Source organism: Gracilinanus agilis, chromosome 3 (genome assembly GCF_016433145.1).
Source record: "Gracilinanus agilis isolate LMUSP501 chromosome 3, AgileGrace, whole genome shotgun sequence".
NCBI classification, from domain to species: domain Eukaryota; kingdom Metazoa; phylum Chordata; class Mammalia; order Didelphimorphia; family Didelphidae; genus Gracilinanus; species Gracilinanus agilis.
Window position 1 is genome coordinate 108929186 of NC_058132.1, and position 12422 is coordinate 108941607.

The window sequence follows — 12422 nt, forward strand, 5'->3', positions numbered from 1 at the left end:
TGTATAAGAGACAGGAGAGAGAGAGAGAGAGAGAGAGAGAGAGAGAGAGAGAGAGAGAGAATAAAGGAGAGGGAGGAAAAGAGAATGGAATGAGAGGGAAAGAGAGGTGGAGAGAGGAAATATTGTTTTCAGTGCCTTCTGTCTCTCTCAGCTGGACATAAAACAAAGTGAAAAGGCAACAAAAAGATGAAATTACTGTCAAGGGCAGGCAAGCAAGAGAAGCCACTTTATTTTTAATGTTTTGAAGTAGCAAAAGTTATTTCTGCAATGGTTCAGCTTGGCTATTTTTCTCTCCTCCCCTCAACCCCTCCTTATCCCCCCCCAAACTTTTCTGTTTGTCTTTCATGCCTTATGGGCAAGGACAATTTGTATTGCTCTCAACTTAGCCCTTCCAAAATAATGGCTCCTATTGCAACTCCCTCCGGGTGGCTGCCCTGCATAGAAAGCACATAAATTATAACTTGTGCCATTAAATGATTGTGTGGGCAGCAGTCCTGTCGCTTACAAGATGTTTTAGAGTCTTTTAAAGTACAGGAGCAGTCATGGGGGGCAATGAATTAGGGGCCTGACTCCTCATAAGAGAGACACGTGCAAATGCCCTAATGCTAAGGTGTTTAGCTCTCAGGTATGTTTCTTTCAATAATCACAGAGTTGCAAAATTCCAGAGTGAGAAGATGTAACAAGAGCCATGTATCCCAATCTATACCTGAACAGAAGTCTATTAATAATATCCAGGACATGTGGAGACCCAGCCTTCATCTGGAAACCACTGGAGGCTTCAGCATATATTGAAATGAGTGCTGGCTGTGGAGTCAAAGGACCCAGGGTTGGACACAGATAGCATCTTGGATCCCTTCCCATGTAGATCTATGATTCTATGGATTTATTATTTTAACATTAGAATCTATGCTACTGACATCTCTGATGGATTTATCATTAGAAGAGATGATAGCAGATATCCAACATATTGCCATTTCCTTCTCCAGCACATTTTAAAGATGAAAAAACTGAGGCAAACAGGGTTAAGTGACTTGCCCAGGGTCATACAGCTAGTATCTGGGGCCAGACTTAAACTTAGGAAGCTAGGGGGAAGCTGGGTAGCTCAGTGGATTGAGAGCCAGGCTTAGAGATGGAAGGTCCTAGGTTCAAATGTGACCTCAGACATTTTCTAGCCATGTGACCCTGGGCAAGTCACTTCACCTCCATTGCTTAGCCCTTACTGCTATTCTGCTTTGGAACCAATATATAGTATTGATTCTAAGGTGGAAGGTAAGGGTTTAAAAAACTTAGGAAGATGAATATCCCTGATTCTGGGGCCAGCACCCTAATTGCACTACCACCTCTGACAACTGTCTAAGACATCCCTTAAATTTCTTGAAGGAGTGAGTTCTCACAAGAAAAAAAATCCTATAGCACTGAATTGGGTATCTCATCCCCCTCCTAGATGATAAAGTGTTTGAGGGGAGGGACCATACTGTATTTAAACTTCATAAACCCCTCAGTACCTAACAACAACCATGTGTTTGTCGAAAGCTTAAAGGAGCATTCTTTGCTAAAATCCCAGATCAATTTCACACTCAATGGGAGACAATAAATGGTTTCTGATTATGACAATATGAACAATGAGTGCTCTTGGGAGGCAAAAATGCGGATAGATCTTGACTACTGGGTATCTAGCGACCTTTCTTCCCAAACCTACGATACTCTTCTTTACACCTGCATTGAGGCATAGCTGATTCAATTCCTTCCCTAGAGGCTTCATGATTATACAGATATTTCTAACTAAGGAAAAGATGTGAAGGACCAGATAATTTGTATTGTGGGCAACTAGGTTAAGGTAGGAAAAATACAGCATTTATTCAATCATTCTGTGAAAAGTAATATGACAGTCCCAGGCAAGGGAAAGAGAGGAAAACGAGGAAGACGCAACCAATGCCCTCCTTCAAGCATCTTATAGTCTATTTGGTAAGATAAATTCTTGCACAGAAATGACTATAATAAAGTTAGGCACACATTTAAGTAAAAAACAAAACTAAAATGAGAACAGATTAAGTAGAGTTCAAATGATTCTATTAAGTAAAAAAAAAAGCTTAATTGACTCTTCATTGCCCACTAGATTAAAATATAAACTCATGTTCTGAGAATTTAAGGTCTTTTAATCTGCTTTTTCTGTATATCATCACTCTTTATATGTTAACTTATGATTCAGTGAGAATGGACAGCTCTCTAGCCTCCATTCTCAGCTTGTACTCTCTTGGTTCTGTACCTTTTATTAGGCTGCTTTTTTTTTTTTCTAGAATGGATGCTTCATTATGCTCATAAATGCCCACCACTCCCTCCATCAAGTCTCCTTTTATTGAAGTTCCTCTCTTCCTTCAAAGCCCAATTCTTCCATGAAAACTGTCTTCATACTTCCCTTCCACATAGGTGTAACTGACATTCCCTCAAATTTCTCAAAGATCTTTTCCTGGACTCTGATTTGTATCTATCGCAGGGACCTGAGTTCAAGTATTAGCTTTGCTACTAAGTACCGATGGGACCTTTCTTGATCAAGCAACTGAATTTCTTGGGTCTCAGTTTTCTTCTTTTCAGAATTTTGCCAACAAAACATAACCAACATTCTGAGTTTTTACTATATGACTTTTAAAGTCCCTTCCAATTCTAGATCTATTGCTTAAATGATCTATTTTTATTTTATTTTTGTAGCAGAGGTTAAATTGGCCCATAGGGGCCATCCAAGGGAGCATTCAATGACAGTTCCTAGAAAATTCCATGTGCCTCAGCATTGGGGTGTGCTGGAGAAAATTCCCAGGCTGCTTGTAATGATGTAGTGCCTCAGCACAGAAGAATGTGGGTGCCTTAGATGATGAAGTGATTCTCTCATTGGCTGCTGAGCCAGCAGAGTAACTAATAATGACTCAGTGGACCTTTTAAAATGAAAATGTCCATTCTAGCTTTGTCCTCTTGTTCTCATTGCTTTGGCTCTCTCATGACTGCAAATGGTGCACTCTTTCTCTAGACTCTCCATGACAGAGGAGTTTTGGGGGAAATGTGCTACTCCTACTCTGTGGATCATAGACTCAATCAGGTGAACTTTGCAGCTATACTACCAGTTGCCTTTTTCACTTTATATTTCCTTTCCTCAGTAAGGGGTTCCATATCATTCTCAAGGTGGCCATGTGAAGGTTTGGTACTATCCTAGTCAGGTTGGCATATCTGAAGTTCCTAGGTCCAGTGAGAGAAGAGGAAAAGACTGGTTGCCAATGATTTTTATCATCAAAGAAGATAACTACTGACAAGAGGAAAACCTCAATCCCCTGGTTCGACTTGCCAAAAGAAATAAACTTTGAGATACAGTAAGGAGTGGAGGTAAAACATAAACTATTTAATGAGGAGTCCTGCAGACTTCTTTATCTTTAGATGAGGTTTAAATATCAGTTTTCTGAGAGACTAAGAAAAGGTGCTAGATCTGGTGAGTCTTATCAATGCAACCTTCATATCCTAGAGCATTTTATTGGTGAATAGGAAATAAATAACTGTCGCATATTTTATTCATCTTTTACAATGAGTACCTTTCTCTTTTCCCTTTTTAGAGAGAACCAGACTTAAGTACAAACCTAAGCTTTAAGTAATTTGACCTTATGGTACCATGGGAGTTTAACAAGATAAAGATGGAGAAAAAGAAAACTAACCCCTGTCTTATTTAAACTCATGCTCCCCCACGATTGAACCTGGTCTGGACCATGTGCCTAGGTGCAGAATAGAAGGGTCCCTGAGGGACCGGGAATGGATGTAATTTCCTTAAAGTGATATGATAATCATAGTAACTTGTATAATGTTTCCCACCTCCAACCGGCATTCAAGAATTCTGAAAGCAGGCTGTATATCTAGTTTCACATCTCTAAAACCCAATAAGGGATTGTACATATAGGAGATGCTTATGAATATTTGTTGAAATAAAGTAAGAATGAATTTATTAATTTATGAGTCCAGTTCAACAGTAATTTAAGCAGCTGACTTTCTGGTGAGATGAAGCTAGGAATTGTATACAATTTAGGCCTAAATGCATATTAAAGGACTACTATTATCCACCTATCCTTAGACTGACTTTGTTATCTTATAAGAAATTCATGAGGATATGTGGGTCTTGTCTCTCAATATCATGTATTTGTTTCTACCTATTATCCACCAAGGGAAAAAGGGAATTAAATGTTCAGTGTCTACTAGCAAAAGGGCATTCTTTACTACATCCAAGGAAGACTGATGCTCATGGTCAAAAAGGACTTGGGAAAAAACAACAGCCACATTAAAAACACACTCATATACATCCAACACTCTGTCTTTTTGACAGAAACTCCAAGAGTATGTGCCAGGTGAGCACTGAGCTGCAGGAAGAACTGTTGTCCATGAAAACCTCTGAAAAATAACAGATCTCTTTCTTGGGTAGACACCAAAGCACCACAGGGCCAGACACATAAAAGACTACAACTGCTAAAATGGGAGAAAAAACAGCTTCTTGGCTCCTTCTTTCCTAGGGAAACAAAGGCCTGGGAGCAAAACAGGAATACTTCTGGATGACCTCTCCTTTCCAGTTTTGTGTTGTTTGAGGAGAAAGAACACTTGTTGAATAAATGACATGTATTAAGAAATGTTAAATGATAAATGTACTTTAAACAACATGAAAGAGGAGGAAGCATCTGAAACACATTTGTTGGATAGGCAATGTGCCAAAAAAGGTTTTAAATAAAAAACAAATCTAGACATTAAAAACAACAAGTTAGTGGGCAAATGGCTTCTTAAAACTCGTGGCCAAATTCAGCTCCAATGCACCAAGGAGCAGCCACCTGTTGCAAATAAGTGGCTTTGTCCGGGATGATCTAACAAAAAATTAGCAAATATGGTGACATGAGGGCAGTTGCTCATGCCAGACTGTAAGCTGCCAACAAGCAGCTGTTCTCTGACTTTCACTGCCTTAGCAATATAGATTATAAGACTTGCCTAGGCCCTTGGTGTTTGCAACTGGGATTGGACCTGGTAGGGTCCATTAGGAAATTACTAAAATGGTTCAAGAAATCACACCACCACGGAGAAAGGAACTCATGCTTTTAACATTCCATCAATCACTCCTGGAAAATATGTTCTGAGAGGAATAATTCATATTACTTTCCCAGATTTTCATTCCAGAGTACTAAAAGAATTATGTGCTTTGGCCTAAATACAAGCATGGAATTTTAGAGGTCGAAGGGGCCTAAGAAACCTCCAGTCTAAACCCTTCACTTTATAGATGAACAAACTGAATACTAGAGAAAAAAGCATATTCTCAAGATCATATAAATAATAAGGAATAATAAACCAGGGGGTTAAAATTAGTCTTTTGATTCTAATTTCTGTGCTCTATCAGGCAGCTAGGTGACTCAGTGGTTAAAGTACCAGGCATGTGATAACATTTATACCACTCAGTGGAATTTGCTTATCAGCCCTGGAGGGGGGAGGGAAGAAAGGAGAGAAAGGAAATGAATCATGTAAACATGGAAAAATAAAAAAAAAAATAAAGTACCAGGCATGAAGTCAGGGAAGACCTGAGTTCAAATCTTGACTGTGTGACTCTGGGCAAGTAATTTAATGCTGTTTGCCTTAGTTTCCTCATCTGTAAAATTAGCTGGAGAAGGAAATAGCAAACCACTGCTGTGTCTTTGCCAAGAAAACCCCAAATAAGGTAAGAAAGAGTTTGAAACGATTGAACATCAAAACTATTTCTATTAAGCTTTGGAGCTAAGAAACTAAGAGCTTGGATTAAGCAGAGTGTCAACTTTGAAAAGTAAAAGATGAAAAAAAGGGTGAGTTTTCCCTCTGATGCTGCCTTCCATCTACTCTGCATGTATCTTGTATGTCTTTATACACACACACACACACATACATATTTACTTGAATGAATATAGCAATGATGTGGATGGATGTTAAGAAGTTCAGAATTTATTATGTAGTCAATAGGAAACCATAGAAAGTTTTTTTTATTGTGGATGGAGTAATGAAAAATTGAAAGTACACCCACATCTTCTATTTGGCTCATCAACCCCTCGTGTTTGAGGATTCTGGTCAATTAAGTGAACTACAAATTGAAGTTTGAATGATTGGGAATGGTAATGTTGTTATACTTATAGCAATGGCCCAATGACATCTGACATGATAATTCCTCCAGAAAATCTTTAAACTAATTTTTTGGTCCAAGTAATGGAGGCAGATTTTGACTGAGTATGCCATGATTTAATTTTCATTTTGAGAACTAAAGTGATCTTATTCTTCTTTCTCATCAATATGTAACAAGGGGAACTAGGTGCAATTACAATTTGAGTGAATTGAAAGTCATTGGATAAATAAACAAGTCTATTTTCTGAACTCTTTAGATGGTATCTGTCTATTTCTGTCTCTATCTCTGTCTCTGATTTGTTGTCTTTCTATTCTCTGTCTCTTTCTCTATCACGATCACTATTTTCTTTCTTCTTTCCTCTCCTCTGTACCATGGGAACTTCAAATCACCCTGAAATCTCCCTCTGCTTCCCCCCTTTCAGTTTTGGATTCCATCCAGGGAGACTCATTATTAGTTATTAGTAAAAAAACAAAACAGAAAAATATCTTAATCTGATAACTGTGAGAAGCTCAAGCCCTAACTCTGGGGCTTATAGTAGTGTGCCCTAAGTAAATTGTTTCACCTGCCTGAATTTTCATTTTCTCAATAGTAAAGTTAGAATACATTTGTTGTTCAGTTGTTTTTAGTCATGTCCAGTCCTTTGTGATCCTATTTGGGGTTTTCTTAACAAAGATCCTGGAAGGATTAGCCATTTCCTTCTCCTGTTTATTTTATAGATGAGGAAACTGAAGTAACCAAGGTTAAGTGACTTGTCCAGGGCCACACACTAAGTATCTGAGGCCAGATGTGAACTCGGGTCTTCCTAACACCAGGCCTGGCACTCTAACCATTATTCTACCTTGCTAGTTCAGCCCTATTACTTATTCTTGGAAGAAACCTGAGCCACTCCATGCCTTTCCTTTGAAATTATTTTATATTTTACATATTATATTTATCTGTGGGCTTGCTATGCTCCCCACTCTTTAATAGACAGCAAGGTCCTTGCAGACAGTGGTTGTTTCATTTCTGCCTGCCTCCCATCATTTACCTTATTGCCTGGCAGATAGTAGACATTTAAATATATTTTGAATGAAGAGTGAAGGTTCCATATTAATTCTGGATAGAAACACTCTATATCCTCACTTTGAAGCCTCTGTCAAAATCACAATATCACAAACTCTTTCACATACACAAGTTTTACTTTATTTTTTTACATGATTCATGTTTTTACTTTCCCCTTAACTCCCCCTTTTAGCACCCCCCCTCCCCATATCCAACACACACCCAGGACAATTCTGAGGAATTTATGGAAAGGAACGCTTTTCCATATTCAGAGGAAGAACTGCAGAAGTGGAAACACAGAAGTAAAACAACCACTTGAACACATGGGTTGATGAGGACATGGTTGGGGATGTAGACACTAAATGACCACACCAATGCAACTATCAATAATATGTAAATAAGTCTTGTTTTAACATATTGTAAAATCTCCCAACAAAGTGGCATCTCCCTGAATCCTTCAGGGAGACATTTCCTTTAGAACTGTCTCTTCCCAATACAGTAAAGGATAGAAGAGAAATTAACTTCTAAAAGGCTTTCTCATCCACTGGCTAGAGTATAGCCGCATATGAATTATTAGACAGCTGGTGCCATCCATCATCCTTCCCCAGGAAAAAAATGGGGCCAGAGAATAGCAAGAAAATAGTGTGACTACATAAATTAAAAACAACCCAAAGAAATCGAAAAGGTGGGAATGCCTAAGAAGATGTGGAATTTGGGTAGGGATGAGGTAACATGAACCCAAAGAAAAGTTTCCAGTGGAATAACCCTAGGTTGCTTCTGTTCACTATTTTTATTAATGGCACAGATAATCGATGTAGATTGACAGAGATGTTTTTGATATTTCTACAACAAAGATGCAAGGAGCTTGGTAACATTATGGGAAAGTTGGGAAATTTTGGGGAAAAGTTCTCAGAAAGTTAGAGCTGCTTTAAGGCCAGGGCTGAAACTAGTGAGATTAAAAGACAAGAAGGATAGTGCTAATAACTCGGAAATAAAATACAGAACTACTAAGTAGTCTGAAAAATCCACTCTTTAATCAGGAAGAAAGGATAATTGGTTAAATATTCTGGTCACCATGCAGAGTCATGAGCTAAATACCAAACAAAACCTAAAGACTCTTAGAATGGTACTCCCCTGGAGAAAACACAGCTCAATGCCCACTCCTCCCTGGGAGAAGATGCTAGATGCCAAATCCAAAGAGATACTGAACCTGAGAGTCTCTTTATACCTTTTGGGAAGCCTAAAAAGACTAACTAACCACAAACAGGTGTGTAAACCTCTTTGCAGTCACCAGCTATGGTATTAGGGAATGGTCAGCAGTAACCAATCAAAGGCAAAGGTCAAACTAAGAAATTGGGCTTCATGAGAGGAAAACTTTCATCCAATAGAGAAGCCTCCAAAACAAAAAGATGCTTAACATTCAAATGAAAATACGGGTACTTGTCACTGGGATTCCTCAAAGGTAAAGGTAAACTGAGGCATCCAGATTTCATGTTGAAAGTGGTCAAGGTCTACTTTTGGGCTTAAATAATCATCTGTTCAGAGATAGATTGGAGGAGGCAGTAATGTTCTGCAACAGTTTGGGTGGAAAAAAATACCATAAGACTTTTTTAGTAGACTCTAAACTCTATATGAATTAACAATGGGATGAGGGAGTAAGCCCAAACCAGGACCAAAACAAACCAATGTGGAAATGAAAGTCATCAAGAGTTTGGTTTTAGGCTGGCTGGGTTTGAGTCAGAGATCCTGACAGAAGAGACCAGCAGGAAAGTAAAGGTAGGAGTGGTAACAGAGAAAAGTCATAGCGATCACTACAGATTTGGGAGTCATCTGCTTAGAGGTGAGAGGTGAGGGTGTAGGAGGGAATGAATTCACTTAGAGGAGTGTATGAAAAAGGAACAGGGACAGAACCTGGGGGACGCCTACACTTAGGGGCTGGGAATAGGAATGGGGGGGGGGAACACACAGCTGATACCCTTCAAGAAATTGGCTGGTTGTACTGATGGTGCTAGAACAGACTACTTGCCAGTACATTAGAGGGAAGGATGAATAAGAGGAGAAAAAAATCCAACAAAAGTCAAAGAAGAAAAAATGACTAACTTTAAGCCAAAGAAATGTTACTGGACTCCAATAAACCAACAAACATAAGCATGTTCTCATGTCTTATTTGCTCTGTTCAGAAGAAATGATGAGAAATCAAAACCCAAACACATCCTCAATTCAGGGGCATCGATTGACACACCTGGGAAGAACTAAGCTGAACAAGCAAATCAAGATATTTACAACACACTTTTTCATCCTGAAAGGATCAGTGCTTGAAAGACCAGTGAAATATATTCCCCTGACATGGCTTTAAACTCAGGATGATTCAACAGTTCTCAAACAAATGAGGACTAATAAAAAGCCAGTGTAAATGAATCTCACACTTTCTAATGGAGTAGGAATTTCTAAAAGTAAATAAAATTAACCAAGAATTTGGTTGATTTGATAGAAATCAACTGAAATTCTATAGGATACATTTTTAAGGATATCTAAAACTCTCTCTATTTTAGATAATGTCTAGTTTAATAATAGAAGGGGAAATTAAAAATTAAATGTTTTTTCAGCTTTTTAATAACATTTTATTTTTTCCTTAATTACATGTAAAAATAATTTTTAAACTTATTTTTTTCTAAATTGGAACCAAATTTTCCTCCTCTTTCCTTCTTCCTCCTCCTCAAGACAATCTGATATAGATTTTACATGAGTTATAATGTAAAATATTTTTCCATATTAACCATTGTGTGGAAGAGAGCCAGAAGAAAAAAGTGAAGAAAGTGAAATATAGTATGTTTCAGACTGCTTTCAGACTTTATCAGTTCTTTCTCTAAAGACGGATATCATTTTTCATCAGGATTCCTTGGGGATTGCCTTGGATCACAGCATTGCTAAGAACAATTAGGTCATCCACAATTGTTTATAATTTAATATTGTTGTTACTGTGTACAAAGTTTTCCTAGTTCTGTTCACTTCACTTTTCATCATTTCTTGAATGTCTTTCCATCTTGGATCATCCTTCTCATCATTTCTTATACCACAACAGCATCCCAATTACAATCACATACAACAACTTGTTTAGTAAAAATCAAGCTTTAACAATCAAGTATAATGATCAACTGTGAATGACAACCATTATTAGCAGTGCAAGGATCCAGGACAGCTCCAAGAAATTCATGATGAAAAAGGCTACTCACCATCATAGAAGGACATGACAGAGTCCAAATTCAGATTGGAATATTTTTCACTTTATTTCCTCCATGAATTTTTCTCTAGCATAAGCAATATGGGACTTCTTTCACAATATGATGAATATGGAAATATGTACTGTATGATAACACAAATATGACCTATATCTTATTACTTGCTATCTTGCAGAAGGGAGGCTGGGAGGGATGGAAAGAACATGGATTGTAAGATGTCATAAAATGATTATTAAAATTATATTGACTTAAAAAAATGGAGTTCTTAACCTGGAGTCTAGAAATTATTTTGTTTTTTAATGTTTTGATGAATGTCTTTTAATATAAAAAAGAAAAATGTTATTTTTACTAAGACTTTAGAGTCTTTTCTGTATAATACACAAATCCAAACTTAGAAGTTTAGTTTAAAACTGGCTTAATAACTATATATTAAAAAACAAATTAGTGACTAAAATGTCCATATGCTTTGATTGAAAATTCCACATACCAGGAGAAAAAATAGAAAAGCAGCATATTTATCAATATATTTATAGCAGCACTGGTGGCATAGTGGAGAGAATGCTGGGTCTAAAGTGAGGAAAAATTCAAATTTGATCTCAGACATATATTATCTATGTTATGCTGAGCAACTCACTTAATGAATTTGCTTCAGTTTCTTCATCTGTAAAATGGAGATAGAAATAACACCTTCCTCTCGTGGTTATTGTGAGAATCAAATGAGATAATATTTCTAAAAGTGCTCAGTATGGTTCCTGAGATATAGAACAACTAAACAAATGTTAGTTGTTCTCATTTATAATCATAAAAGCAATTATTATTTTTAATAAGACAGATACTCATGAATTGAAGAATGGCTAAAACAATTATCAGACCTGAATGTAATGGAATTTTACTGTGCTGTAAGATATCATGATTATGTAGATGCTAGAAAAGCATGGGAAGATTTATAGGGAATGAAGCAAAGTTAACAGAACCAGGAAGACTATATATACCTTTGACTCCAACAATGAAAATGCAACAAACAGAAATAAATAAAACTGAACACATTGTAATTATAATTACTAAGCTTGGCTTCCAAGGAAATGTACCTTCTTCTCTCTTTGCAGATGGGCAAATGGGTGAAAAGTAATGCATATCTTTTCAGATTTGGTTGATACATTGGTTAGTTTTCCTTTGTTATTCTTTGTAAGAGGGCAGGGAGGTATCTCTGGGAAGGGAGGTATTATATTTTATTTTATTTTAAAAAATTTACTTTCCATCTTAGAATCAATACTTTGTGTTGGTTCTAAAGTAGACAAGCAGTAAGGGCTAGGCAATGAGGGTTAAGTGACTTGCCCAGGGTCACTCAGTAAGGAAGTTTCTGAGGCCAGATTTGAACATATGACTTCCTGTTTCTAGGCTTGGTTCTCAATCCACTGAGTCACCCAGCTGCCCCACAAGTTGACATATTTTAAAATGAAAGTGATACAGAAACAAAAGATATTATTTTTAATGAAAAAAACCCCTACTTACAAATGTTCCATTTCATTTTATTTGTCTCCTTTCACTTCCTCATCTGGATGTTAAAATACCACTCAAAGGTTTACTATGTTCGATAATGAACTCTAACTCTTTTTACTCTACACTAAGCAGAAAAAGTGTCCAATATGGATTTACCCTCAGATATCAGCCTGTCACTTGAAGCCTTGCAGATTCATTGATTACCAAATGTATGACAGGGTGATAGTATTTTTTATTAATTTTGTTTTTTTATCTTCAGTGACTCACGAAGCCCATCTTATTGATTATTTGACATGCTGACAAATGAATATTTCTCAATTAGCCTAAGGAAATATGAGTGGTTGTCTACCTTTCTAGTTCTCCATCCAATGCTATTTCATCATGAACCTGAATGACCCAGTGAAGAATATTGTTATTTTCCTGATAATTATTATTATTATAGTTGAGTCTAGCTCTAAAACTAGTGATAGTCATCGGCGTTTCATATCTTTACT

At 37.1% G+C, this 12422-nt stretch overlaps 1 protein-coding gene across 1 annotated transcript in view; it reads right to left on the reverse strand.

Annotated features, from left to right (window-relative positions):
- Positions 1 to 12422, reverse strand: part of DLG2 (discs large MAGUK scaffold protein 2) — a 1542336-nt gene that overhangs the window by 731168 nt on the left and 798746 nt on the right. The gene's annotated exons all lie outside the window — the stretch shown is intronic.